Genomic DNA, 14,543 nt, shown 5'->3' on the forward strand with positions numbered 1-14,543 from the left:
ATTTAGGGCTGAGCTCATTGACTAAAAAAATAAAGAAGAACTGAAAAAAAGGAAAAAACGAGAAAAGAAATCAAGGAAAGGCTTCATTGATTATTCAGAGTGTTGCTTTGGGAAAGAGAAAAATCTTGTTAGAAGCCTGGCAAACTTACTTCATTAGAGACCTAGTGACATCTTCCAAAACTAGAACATTACATGAGCTTAGTTTAAAACTTCAAGTGGCCTTATAGTTTGATAAGGATACCCACCCCCATCCACTCTGCTACATTATTTGCATTCTTCACCATACTTTTCGCAATGGTGAAATATTTGCTACTAAAAAATATGCCAAAAGAGGGAAAGAAATGTGACTTATTAGAAATTAGAAATGCTACAATCAGGGACGGTGATTCTGATCACTCACTGTATCCTCTAAAAGCCCACTTTTCTTTCCTTCTAACATGGTCATTTGGACCTCATTTTCACCATCCTCCTCCCTCATACACATAGTCCTACTCAATCTCCTTCTACCTAATGATTTAATGCATGCAGTGTTGATAAAATGAATGTGAAAATGAGCATCAGATTTTTTTTTTTTTTTTTTTTGAGATAGAGTCTCTGTCGCCCAGGCTGGAGTGCAGTGGCGCGATCTCGGCTCACTGCAAGCTCCGCCTCCCGGGTTCACGCCATTCTCCTGCCTCAGCCTCTCCGAGTAGCTGGGACTACATAAGCCCACCACCACTCTTGGCTACTTTTTTGTATTTTTTAGTAGAGACAGGGTTTCACCGTGGTCTCGATCTCCCGACCTCGTGATCCGCCCGCCTCGGCCTCCCAAAGTGCTGGGATTACAAGCGTGAGCCACCGCGCCGGGCCGAGCATCATATTTTATAATGGTATGTACGAATCGATTGCTTCCTGACCCTTCAGGAAGACCCTTCCCGGTCTTCTGAAGTTCTGCACAGTTACCATGTCAAAAATGAAGAGGTCTTTTATTTTTCTTTCTTTTTTTTTTAACTTTCTTTCCTTGGAAGCATCAAATGCTCCCACTCACTGACCTCTCTCTCTCTCAGAAATAATTAGCCTAAAGGCTAAAACTACCATGGAAATTTATCAAAGAGTAGCTAAAAGATCAAAATGGCTTGGTCATGCCAAATAAACCTCATTTAGTTCTCTGAGAAAGTGGTTAATAATAGTGATTTTATTGCCATAGAGTATCTTGGTTTCAGGAAATTATTTGACAAATACCCTGAAAATATACCACTAAGATAATGCTGTTTTCGTTAGACAATAATATTATGAGGTACATACACTGTTAGATGACTACATTCTGGAGAAGTCAGCTTGGAGAGGTGGCTACAAGAAGTTGATAGAAGATTCCCTCCTTCACCTGTTCCGTAAAGACTTAATAATTAGAATAAAAACATCAAAAGGATTCTAGTTCAAGCAGGAACATAAAATTGGAATAAATGTGGAATTACATTGGTGAGAGAATCAATATTAACTATATTCTCAATGAAGTAAATACTGACTTGAAATAAATTAACATCTAAGAATAACTTTCAAATCCTGCATTTGAATACATTTAAGTCAACAACTTAAATACATATTAGAAGATAACTTGTTTCACATTGGTTCATAGGATACACTGAAGGTATTACCTGACTACAAGTTTAATATATATATATATATAAATGGTAAGTATACATAAAAAAGCAAAGCTAATGAGCAAATCAGTACATTCCATTTTTGAGAAGCTCAAATTGGTAGAAAGTTCTTCCTTATATTGAGCTGGATTCTATACACTAAATTTCATTTAATTTTTCTCAGTGAGAAATGAGGTTGAATTCCTAGCAACTCATGCATAGATAATAGGATACAGAATTAACTCTGATTATAATATAATGTACCTGATGTGACTATGAAGCCGGAACTAACACTCAAATAGATTAGAGACTATTACCTTGCAGTTGCAAATTTTAACTGAATTTAAAGTAGTTGCTAACCTAGGCCAGGCGCGGTAGACCACGCCTGTAATCCCAGCACTTTGAGAGGCCAAGGTGGGCGGATCACCTGAGATCAGGAGTTCGAGACCAGCCTGGCCAACATGGTAAAACCCCGTGTCTACTAAAAATACAAAAATTAGCCAGACATGGTGGCGTGTGCCTGTAGTCAGTCCCAGCTACTCAAGAGGCTGAGGCAGGAGAATCACTTGAACCTGGGAGGTGGAGGTTGCAGTGAACCGAGATGGCACCATTGCACTCCAGCCTAGGCAACAGAGTGAGACTCCACCTCAAAAATAAAAATAAAAATAAAGTAGTTGCTAACCTAGATCACAGTATTTCCTTTAGACCATATAATAACATCTTTGTTTAATTGGAGTGTAAATCCAGCAACTTCATGTATCTAGAAATATGTGTCCTATATCATCTTTCTACCCGTCTCCAGTAAAGTGCCTAGGCATATGGCAAATGGTGAATAAGTGAGTAAATTTTAAAGGACTGACCAGCCAAACCCAATGAAACAATAGCATGTGGCTGATACTCTTAGAATATCAATCACTATCTTTTGAATTTTATGTATATTCTACAGTCTTGGTTATCTGGTTTTCACATATGTAGGAAATAGAAGGAAGGAAAATAAATGCTACAGCCAAGTATATTGGTATCCAATCAAAATAAAAGAAAACATGGGGAAATTATTTTTTAAAACTCACATGCACCTAGTTTAGAGTCATTTAGGGTAGAGTCAAATAACCCCCAATAACTCAGTTTACCCTAATAGAAGCACCCACAGACTTCACAATACTGATATTAATTAAGATAGATAAAGTCATTGAGGTATATTTATAAGGCATTATGTAATCAGCAATATGGGAAAGTACTGCAGTACCTTTTATAAGACTATACCTACAAGGTTTGATAGTTGGAAACATTAGTACATAAAGGCATGAACCCTTAGCTCTCTAAACAAACCCCACTATTCATGGTTACTTGCTCCCTCTGGCCTACTGTTTCATTACACTTCTAGAAAATCTCGATAGCAACTCATGTTACCAGCTTCCAGCAAGGGATCTTTCTTATGATCAATTCCTATTTTCACCTCAATTATCATAATATCCAGAGGGGTAGAATAAGAACATCATATCCAACTTATGAATATGTAAACCAAATTAACACATGTAAGAGTAAAACAGGAGAAAAGTGAGCCAGTCTGTCCATCAAAGATAAATAATTTCTTTTTTACTTAATTATTCATTTAGACTGAACAAATTTATAGTGTGAATGCATAATAAATACCAGGTACCAGACTGAGTGAAGCACATATAGAGATAAGCACCTCGATTGGGAGAATACATAAATATTTGGAAGAATAGTTTCAGAATGAGTTAAAAATCAGAAGTTACCATATATATGGTACTAAACTTTCTTCTTCAAAGCATGTTTCCATACTTAGTTGGACTAAATAAGCCTTAACTAATTTTCAGCCCCCAACTGCTATGATTCTATCGTGCTCAATTCTACAAAATCACTGTGAGATAAACATGGCAGGCATTGTTAATTTGCAGTTAATAGACTATAAAATTGAAGATTTAATAGATTGCATAACTTACTCCCAACCACACAGATAGTTAATACCAAAGCCAGATCAGAACTTAACTTGATTTGAGTCCTAATTATTCTATTTATTATGTAAAAACTCTCATTCGTGTTTCATGAACATAATCATCAGCTATCCCATTTCATAGACTGAAATCTCTGTGCTATGTTTACAAAGCAGCACATTGAATAAACAAGGCTTGTTCCCCCAGATGATGTGATATTTGCTGTTTGGTTAGTAAAAATGTTTCTGCTGCCTCCTTTGGCATTTCACATGAACAATTTGCTGTCACCTCTACTTATAGTGCTTCTTTCAAATAACTTCTATTTCCAGAGGACTTGTAAAAAGTAATTTAAGTGGCCCAAACCTGATCACTATGTATATTTAAACCTTGTCAGCTATTGTTGGTATGACATGGAGTTCCTTTCTGCTTAGGGTCACCCAGGATGTGAAATAAGTAAGACAAAATATGCATTTTTTTTTTTAGAGAATTTTAAAAAGGGAGTGACCTTAAATTGGTCCTTAAACTCCTAATCCAACAACCAGAATTTGTTTAATTCTGTTACATACAAGATTCTGTGGACATATAAAATATACTATATGACCCTCATCCATAAAGAGCCTAAACTAAAACTTGAAGGTTTTCATGAACGTGTGACAGTGCCTATATTCAATATGACAAAATGTTCCATATAATTAAAAGTCTTACAAATACATGATGATCTCTCCTCAGTTTGAACTCTCTCACTGATCACTTGATGACAATAAAAGATCTGATATTGTGTCAAGAAAAAATAAAGAAAAAAAGGGCTTACATTGTATGTGCTCCAAAATGTCTATAGTACAGTTCATTCTGAAGCCGGGGGGGGGGGGGGGGGCGCTATTAGATGACTTATTTTCTTTAATAATGTTTTTTCCAGATTATAAAAGATATATATGATAATCACTTTCAACACTTGAGTTCCCCTAGAAAACCAACCAGAAAAATCTATTGACTAAGCAAAGCTAATTTTATTAAACCTACCGCAGCAGCAAAGAGGATAACCTTGACTACATCTTAGTGTCTCAGAAGGAATAGGTAAAAGAGGATATTTCCAGGGCTTTGGGGTCAAGTCTCAAGTGGTATAAGTTGAATCTTTCAAAGCAGAGAATTGATTAGGATTCAGCAAAGTTCATATTATAATAGTTTAGTGAGATGAAGGTCTCAAAGTGAGTCTTCATAAATGAATTGTTTAATAAACAAGCTGTTGCCCCAAATAATTTGCTCAGATGAGTTAATTATTTGGATATATTGGCGTTCAAAAATTTTATGATACAACAAAGTTATGAATTGGTTATACTGCCTCATTTTCCTGGCCAAACATTTGCTAAAATAATGAGAGTAACTCAGGAGCTCTGCCTGGTTTTCATCTCAATTTTGTCCCTCAGTTCTCAGGAGACATGAAACACACCTTGCCCACCCAGTTTTCTAATATGTTAAATGTGATTTGTAATTATTATTTATGCTTTAAAGGATATCTGACTACATTCCAGGGGCCTCCAATGAAAACAACACAGATTTTTATCATCAGATGTATTTACTGAATTTTATCTAAAGCTAAATGTGTTTTTTAAATTTAGCATTGGGACCTTAAAATCAAAGAATAAATATTTGCATAGAGATGGAAAGAAAAAAATTGCTTCTCAGCCTTTTGGCTAAGATCAAGTGTAGAGATGGAAATAAACATTTATTTGGGGGGAAGAAACTTTTATCTGAAGTTTGAAAACTTTAGACCTATTATTCCTCAAGAAAACTAAAGTTATACATAACGTATTGATTAATAATGATATTATTAGGGGAAAAGACTTTCAGTAAAAGTACAACAGGGGCAAAATCATAACTTCTGCTGGATGGTGGATTTAATTTTAAAACGCCAAGAGAATACTTCAAATCAGATAATAACAAAAGCCTCCACACTGAATAATAATATAAACCTCCCCACTGAAATAATGTTAAGATTACTATTTATTTTGCACTTATATGCAGGTGCTATGGTAAGATGTGTTTATATGCACACATAGTCTTATTTAATCATTGCAATCACCTTGCGAAGTAGGTAGTATTATTACCATTTACAGATGGAAAAGAGAATCAAACAGGTTCAGCATGTCACTCAACTCAGGAGAAGAGGTAAAAGCAAGAATCAAACTTGGTATATTTGACTCTAAACATATTTCTCAAGATTGATAAAAGAAGGGAACATAGCTATTGTCATGAAATTAGAGCCTTGGTATTGAAATGTGATCTCTCAGCACCCTAGCACTTTATCTCTCAAATGACTTTACACTGGAGGGTTTCTTTTTTATCAAAGGGAAAGAGCAGTCCTGTGAATCATTGGAAGAGAACTTTGGCTTTCAGGTGTGTGTTAGGCAGAATTAAAAGATACTCCCAAGAACACACGACTTCTCTTATCGATCGAGCAACCACGAATCCAAGTGTTGCTGTAAAGGGATTTCACAGATGACATTAAGGTTCCAAATCAGTCAACCTTAAAATAGGGATATTATCTAGGTGACCCTGACCTAATTACATGAGGCCATTAAATCTGAGTCTTGTGGTCAGAGACAGAGAAAGTCAGAAATTTCAAGTGTGAGAGGGAGCTGGCCCAAGGAAATTCTACTGGCTTTGAGATGGAGGGATCACGTGGCAAGGATGGTCTCTATGAGCTAAGTGGCCCACAGCTGACAGCAAGGAAAGAGGGACCTCATTCCTGCAACTGCAACAAACTAAACATGGCTGATGATCTGAATCAGCTTGTAAGTTTGCTGTTCCCCAAAATTTCCAGAAAGAAGCACAGTTCAACCACCATCTTGATTTCAGTTTCAAGACCCTGAGAAGAGAACTCAATCACATCATACCTGAACTTCTGATTTACATAACTGTGAGTTAATCATAAGAATCGTTTTAAGTCATTACATTTATAGTAATTTGTTATATGGTGTATTAGTCCATTTTCATGCTGCTGATAAAGACATACTGGAGACTGGGCAATTTACAAAACAAAGAGGTTTAATTGGACTTACAGTTCCACATGGCTGGGGAAGCCTCATCATCATAGTGGAAGGCAAGGAGGAGCAAGTCATGTCTTACATGGATGGCAGCAGCCAAAAAGAGAGAGCTCCTACAGGGAAACTCCCCCTTTTAAAACTGTCAGATCTCTTGAGGCTTATTCACTATCATGAGAACAGCATGGGAAAGACCTGCCCCCATGATTCAATTACCTCCCACCAGGTCCCTCCCGCAACATGTGGGAATTCAAGATGAGATTTTGGTGGGGACACAGCCAAACTGTATCATATTGCAATAAAAACAAATGGTGTTCTAAATACTTTTCGGAAACAAGGGTTAACCTGTGATTAAGACTTTAATGGGTATTTCTGGTTAACTTGAAAATGAGCTTGCTTTATCTGTAAAAAATATAATCAATTTCCTACAAACACATTTGCAAGAAAATGTCAATAGTAGTAGGTTCATCAAATTCCTCTGGTCATCTGATCATATGGAATTATAAATAAATAATGGTTATATTAATAATATGTAAGTAATGCTTTAGAGTGTCCAATGTATTACCACATTCATTGTATCACCTGGACCTTATTATAACCAAGTTGAGTAGACAAATTATTATTATTATCTCTTCTTATAGTGCAAGAAATAAATACATAGGACAAGTGACTGACTCAAAACCAACTTCAAGAATTTGGAGGTGAGCTGGGGTGGCCAGTAGATGACATTCAAGGGCTTTTGACTTCCCTCAAAACCACATTTTATTTTCAGGGCTGACTTAAAATGTTTCGGCAAAACATGGGGTTATGTTCCCCTTTCCTATTCTCTTCCAATTAAAAAAAAATAAAAAACAACATATATTTTTACTTGAAATAAGTGTTTTTTCACCCTCATCAACCATTTCTCTTCATCACACAATGTGGAACATTTGAAAGGTATTTTTTAAGCAATATTCAAACTGGGTTTGTAAAAGTTTGAACTATGGTTTCAAAATGATTGAAGCTGAATGATGAAAAATTGTCAATAACCAATATGGGATCATTAAATATATCTATAAAATGTGAGTTATAGCTATGCACAAAAATTGTGATATATATTTATTCCCATGAGAAGTTGTTTATTCTGTCTGTATACTACAAAGCCATTTGTTTAAAAAAAGTACGTAAGTGTACATACACATTCACACACATGCACACATATGCAATATGCCCATTTTTTGAAAGAAGTTACCTGTGGAATGTGCGGCATTTAAAAATTACTTTTCAAAATTTTCTACATTTTATAAATGCTATATTTTATACTACAGGTTTATTATCAGAAAAATGGCACTAAAGTCATTTTCATTTCACAAAATAATTTGATTGAAACTGTGCCTCAGTCTAGTTGTATCAAAGCAACATTATTATTATTACATATCCAAGAGTCTTTATGAAAGTTGAGAATTAAATGTAGAGCAAGGCTCACATCTTCATCAAATCACTCTTTGTTCACATGAAGGCAGCTGAGCACCTGTACCTCACAGCTTGGGCATCTACAGCTTTACTGACCACTGCCTACGGGTCTCTCATTGTCCTTGACCACCAGTTTTGACTTGAGTATCAAGTGCCAGTTGACATCCCCAACGGCATCCCAGATGTGGTCAGACACTCAGAGTACCCAAGTGAGCCTGAGGCAACACTTATGTCCTCTGACGTAAGCGCTGACTCCATTTTTTCAAAGCTCCTACTGAAGTAAGTTGAGGGAAATTGTCTTACTTTACTTTCTCCTTCATATACTATGAAAATGCCATACTCTGAATTGAGTCCCATCTGAATTGCTGAAACATAAATTTCTAGCCAGAGGCAGTGAAATTAGAATGACTGCGGGTTCTTTTGACATACTTGAGAAGTAGATGTAACTTGGCTAGGGTTTCAACCACTCACCTTTATTGGAATTAGATCCTTTGGCATCCTCCTCTAGTAACCCAATGGCATTCAGTCTCTGTGTTCCCTTGTGTCTGCAGAATAAAACTAGGATTCTGATAAAGTATGAGAAACCGTCAGTCTTTGCCTGCCCTGAACCAATAAAAATGCACATGAATTTTGCTACTTTATGTTCATTGCCACTGATGTAAAATATAGTCATACCTTGTCATTGGTGGGGGATTGGTTCCAGGAGCCCCGTGGAAACCAAAATCCATGAATGTTCAAGTCCCTGATATAAACCAGTGTAGTATTTGCATATAACCCACACACATCATCTGCATACTTTAATCATTTCTAGATTATTTATAATACTGATAGGATTTGGCTCTGTGTCCCCACACAAATCTCACCTTGAATTGTAGTAATTCCCATGTCACGGGAGGGACCTGGTGGGAGGTAAGTGAATCATGGGGGAGGGTTTTTCCTATACTGTTCTCACGGTAGTGAATAAGTCTCATGAGATCTGATAGTTTTATAAAGGAGAGTTCCCCTGCATACACCCTCTTGCCTGCCACCACGTAAGACGTCCCTTTGCTCTTCCTTCGTCTTCTGCCATAATTGTGAGGCCTCTCCAGCCATGTGGAACTGTGAGTCCATTAAACCTCTTTCCTTTATAAATTACCCAGTCTCAGGTAAGTCTTTATTAGCAGCATGAGAACAGACTAATACAAATGCCTCATACAATGTGAATGCCATGTAAATGGCTGCTATACTGTATTGTTTAGGGAATAATGACAAGAACAAAAGTCTGTACATGTTCAGTACAGATGCAACCATCTGTTTTTCTCTCCTGAATATTTTCAATTCAGGGTTGGCTGAATCCACACATGTGGGACGCACAGAAAGGGAGGGCTGACTGTATTCCATTTAGGGTCAAGTGGGTGGGTGAGTTTTGGCATGTTGGTGGGGTCGTTTTCCAAAAGGAAAAAAAAAGTAATCAAAATGTGAAATAACACGGTATTTTAGAAACTTGAAAAAGAAAATAACTGAATCTTTAGTCCTAACACCCTATCAGAATTTTTAATTTCTAATTACCTTCTATCCTTTACCCACATGCATATTCATTCATTTTTACATAGTTGCCATCTCATGACACTTACCATTTTGCATTCTTATCAAAATGTAATAAGCCACAAGGCTTTCCTTTCCTCAAACCACTCCTGGTCTTCTGAATTGGTTAACATAAGTTGGGTCTTGTGATGGAGCTGAACACCTGAATTGGCTTAGGCCTAAAACTGCTCAACAGCAAAGTTGAGAGACGAAAGAGAAAAGGTAGAATCCATAAATAGATGGAGTGAAACTACCTCCTACTTCCTGACTGACGGGATGAGACACAGGTGATTGAAGCTAGTGTGCGCGCATAAGGGGTAGCCATCCTTCCACCTCCCAAGCAGTATAACTATACTGAGGAAGAATTTAAAAAGCAAACACCCCTAAATACCTTTAGAAGTTATTCCTCATGTGATTGATAAAGTTTCTGGGCTAGCATACTTGAAATGCTAGTAATTAGAGTGGAGTTACTTGCGCAGGGTGCTGAGGAAGACAGAAATATTTTATCTTGGAATGTGAAGCTGTGGATGATTCTACCATACTCAGCATCATAAAGATGGCAAACTCATGTCCTGACTTTACTTTTTTTAAAAATAGACTGTATTTCTAGCACAGTTTTAGGTTCACTGCAAAACAGAGTGGGAAATAGAGATTTCCTGTATACTCCCTGCCGCCGCACATGCATAACCTCCCCCGTGATCAGCATCTCCCACCAGAGTGGTACATATGTTATAATTAATGAACTTTCATTGACACGTCATCACTCAAAGTCCATATTTACATTAGGGTTCATTCTTGGTGTCGTACATTCTATGGATTTGGACAAATGTAGAATGTATCCACCATTATAGCATCATACAGAGATGTTCCACTGCCCTAAAGACTGTCTGTGCTATGACCTCCCTTTTTAAATGGAATTATTTAAAATTGAAGGAAAAAAAGTTTTGATATATCATGCAAGCAAAAAATGTTGATGGAGTATTGCAAGTATATCTTGAGTCTGTTCTTACACATGTATTTACAGAGTTTCTCTTTGTCCCCTTTTATTTTACTTCCTAGAAAGGAATAATACTCATTTAGGCAAAAATTTAGATACATAAAGCCTTCCATATTTTAGACCTTAGTTGCAAACTGATTTCTTTTTATTATTGTTGTTGTTATTTTTTGCAGCTTAGCTGGATGGGGAGTTCTTCATTCTAGCCATAGCTCGGGTGTTGAATACAGTCTGCTTAGGTCCTTAGTAGGGCTGGTGATGGCCCATGAAGTGCCCTTGAACAAAATTTCAGAAGGCACCTCTTCCTCCAGGTGAACACAAGCCCACACAGGAGTACACTGGGCATCATACAGAGAAGTTCTCCCGACTCTCTCTCTGGCTTGGGCAGCCTTGTGCAGAGCACAATTTCCATCATGATGGACAATAGCCTTGGTCCTGACATTTAAGTTTCCTTTTAAAATTTAGACTCTGTCTGCTTTGCTTGGCAGTCAAGTATCTAGTCTGAAGCCAAATTAGAATCACCTACTCCCTACCAGGCCATCTCATGCCCCACCAAGAGAGTCTGGCCTGTTAGCAAGTTTCTCTGCCATCCACCTCAGCCACCAGAAAACAGGCCAAGTTGCAGTTACTGAAAAGCCCAGTATATATTGTGTCCTGAACTCCCCTCAGTGCTTCTAGCTACGTATCCTTGTAGCATGTGTATTTGTACATTTGGAGAAATATGTGGAAGGCAAATAAAGATGTACGCCATTTCCATTAGCCAAATTATTTGAAATAGTAATAAAGATGGCTGTTTTAAGTGGGTGTGGGATTAGGTATGGGTGTCAGATATCACTGCTGTTTTGTTTTTCTTTTTTTATATAAAGTGGCTCACAAAATTTTAAGTTAGAACTCATGCTTTCAGAGAGTCTGGCAAACAATAAAAAAGAAATAAAATAACTTGCCCTGGGTCACCCATCTGGTGACTTATGTTGATGACAGAGTCAATCTTGTATCCCAACAATCTAGATCTCTCCTGTCTAACACAGTAGTCACTAGCCACTTATGGCTATTAAGCCCACGAAATGTAAGTAGTCAGACTGGAAATGTACTATAAGTGTGAAATACACATCAGATTTTAGAGACTCTATGAACAGAAAAAGAATGTAAAAATATCTCAAATATACTTATTCATTCAATCAGTCATTACACATAGAACAATGAATAGCACAGGCTCAGTCCTGGCCTCTGTGGAGCTTGAAGTATAGTAGATAATATTCAAAATGTTCTTTTTTATTGCTTGGACTTTCATATAAATATTTTGATTATATATCTGATATTCTCAAAGCAGATACCATTGTAGCTCTGCCGAAATATCAAGGACTGGGATGTGAGCTAGGAGTACGTTACCAATTGCTGCCTGGCCAAGATGAAATTTCTCATCTGTTCTAGAGCCTCATTTTTAAATCAAATAGGCACTAGTCCCATGTGACTGGTGAATACTTAAAATGTGGCTAGTCCGAACGGAGACATGGTGTAAGTGTAAAATACACACTGAATTTCAAAAGCAGTATGAAAAAAATGAATATAAAGTATATCATTCACAAGTTTATATTGATTTAGATGGTAAAAATATTTTGTATATATTGGATTAAATAAAATATATTATTAGAATTAATTTCATCTGTTTATTTTTCCTTTTTTTCACGTGGTTTTAAAAAAGTTAAGATTACGTATGTGGCTCACATTATATTTGTATTGGCCGGTACTTCATATACTAATTTTTTCCACTTCACCAGTGCCAATAAGTATGTTAAATGGAACTTTGCCCTCCAGAAAGCTCTGGAGCAAACAGATAAAGAAACTTGAACCAAGCTAGGGAACTGTCAGCTGCCTCAGCCCCTGCTCCCACCTCTTTTTCTGCTTGAAAAGAAGCAGAAAAGAAGGGTCACTTGAAGGGTCACTAGTACCTTGAGTGATTAGTGAACAAGATTCAAAAGCCTGGGTAGCATGATGCCACGGAGAGACAGTAGAGTTTAATTGGAAAATCTCATTCCTTTGGTCTCAGAGTTCTTTCTCACTTACTTAATGAAAAATCCAAAGCAAATCATCAGATCTTGCTGAATCTCCATCTCTTTAAGTATAAGTACTAAAAGAATCTGTCCTCTCTATTTCAGATAGAATTATAGCAAGTGAGATAAACATATGTGAAATTATCTGATAAGTTGTAAACCATATTGCCATTATCATCATTTATAATAATCATGATAATAAATATTTCTGTAAGCAACCAAGAAAAATTGTGAGAGGTAAAAGATTAAAATACCATACTCCTGGAGAAATTTCAAAACCAAGAAAAATTCAAGTAGACATATTAAAACACTAATATATAAATAGAAAGGTTGACAAAGGAAGAAGAGAGCTAAGGGAATGGGGAACTAGAATGAAGGCAGGAGAAAGAGTAGAGACAATTTGGTTTTGGAGCTCACATCTCTACCAATTGCCAGATGCCAGGAGATCACTTTAATATTATCTGCCTTTCCAATGAGTATTCCCTCCTAGGCTCTATTAAAAAACTACTGATTAAAAATGAAACCCTCACCCTATTTATATTGTGGCCAATTGTTTGGGGATTTCTGTGGTGGCAGGGGGTGGAGAGTAGAACTCTGATTTCACACTGCATAAGTTGAAGCTTGTTGAAACAGAGGGGACTCTGTACAATTTCTGGCTTAGCAATACCAGGCACCACACCACTTAGCCCATAATTGCACACTAGTGAAACACAGAGGTTCCATTATTTTTCTGAGGATCGGAGCTGATCCTAACATTCCTGGCTCTCCACCAACCCCCCAAATCGAAGCAGATTGGATGGCCTAAGAAGTCCTATGTAGATGTAGGTTATGTTTGTAGTTGTCTGGGAAGTTTGTTAGAGTGTGGAAAGTGGAGCTATTTTATGCTTACTTGAATGCACAAAAGATTCAAAAAGTATTCCAAATCAGAGCTAATTTAAATCAGCAAATACATTTTCCAATGTGCATGGCAAAGAGGCTGATGCCACAGGGAAATTCATAAAATGGAAAGAAACAGACTTTGCCCAAAGAAGCTTGCATAAGATATGGACAGATAAAATAATGTTGACTAAAATACTTTTAAAAATAAGACATGTTATAAAATAGTACATGATCATTTTTTTCCCAAAAAATCTGTACCATCATTTCACTCACATAAGCATAGTTAAATTTGGTTTGGATATAGTCTGTGGGATAAAGGGGCATAGGCCATTGCATATGTGGAGGTGGCAAAGCCACTGTGGATATCTAAGACACTGTGAGTAAACCTGTCTAAACAGAATGGAAGTTTTACACAGCAGCACTGGAAGATGAGTCCCAGCAAGAGGCAGATGGCATACTCAAGTGGATGCATTGAGGATAATTTCATGAATGCATTATTTAAAATTGCATGAGCTGAGTTAAGGAATACCAAGGAGAGATGTTGGAACATACTGAGATGAGCAACAAAAAAAGATTTACCACCTTTGGATCTGAGGTGGAAACTAGAAGGGGTCATTGTCAGAATCTACAGAGAGAAGGAGAGAGCAGCCTGAGGAACAACCTGTAAATACACACAACAACAACAACAAAACAGGCAATGAGGGAGAGAAATAAATAGCCCAGGCGCATTCTTATCCAACACTTTGAATTCCCGACAGTTCCTCCATTGGCCAAAGCAAAGCAGAAGGCAGATGGCAAACGAATCTATTGATTTTTCCATGAAGGTCAGCCTCCTGATAGAGCAGAATAAAGGCAGTAGGAGAGTAGAGCTGGAGGTGCAAATAGAAGATATCCAGAAGAGCTGATAAGTTAGATCAAGAAGATATCCAAGGGGCTAGAAGCTTCCCCATGGTGGGCAGGAATGGGGAATGTTTCCAGGTGTCGTT

The 14,543-nt window shown here is 37.1% G+C and overlaps 1 protein-coding gene and 1 non-coding gene across 4 annotated transcripts in view; one reads left to right on the top strand and one right to left on the bottom strand.

Moving 5' to 3' along the window:
- Positions 1 to 14,543, bottom strand: part of PTN (pleiotrophin) — a 116,181-nt gene that overhangs the window by 55,652 nt on the left and 45,986 nt on the right. The window contains exon 2 of one of the 3 annotated variants that reach the window (XM_063606391.1): positions 1,285 to 1,363. The exons of the other annotated variants lie outside the window; for them this stretch is intronic. The gene's annotated coding sequence lies outside the window, so the exon portion shown is untranslated. The remainder of the gene's footprint in view (positions 1 to 1,284; positions 1,364 to 14,543) is intronic. 3 annotated transcript variants of the gene reach the window in all.
- Positions 4,282 to 4,357, top strand: LOC112440566 (small nucleolar RNA SNORD81). The gene has a single exon (XR_003028596.1). It is a non-coding gene; the product is annotated as a small nucleolar RNA SNORD81 (small nucleolar RNA).

The sequence above is a fragment of the Pan paniscus genome, chromosome 6 (assembly GCF_029289425.2).
Source record: "Pan paniscus chromosome 6, NHGRI_mPanPan1-v2.0_pri, whole genome shotgun sequence".
NCBI lineage: Eukaryota > Metazoa > Chordata > Mammalia > Primates > Hominidae > Pan > Pan paniscus.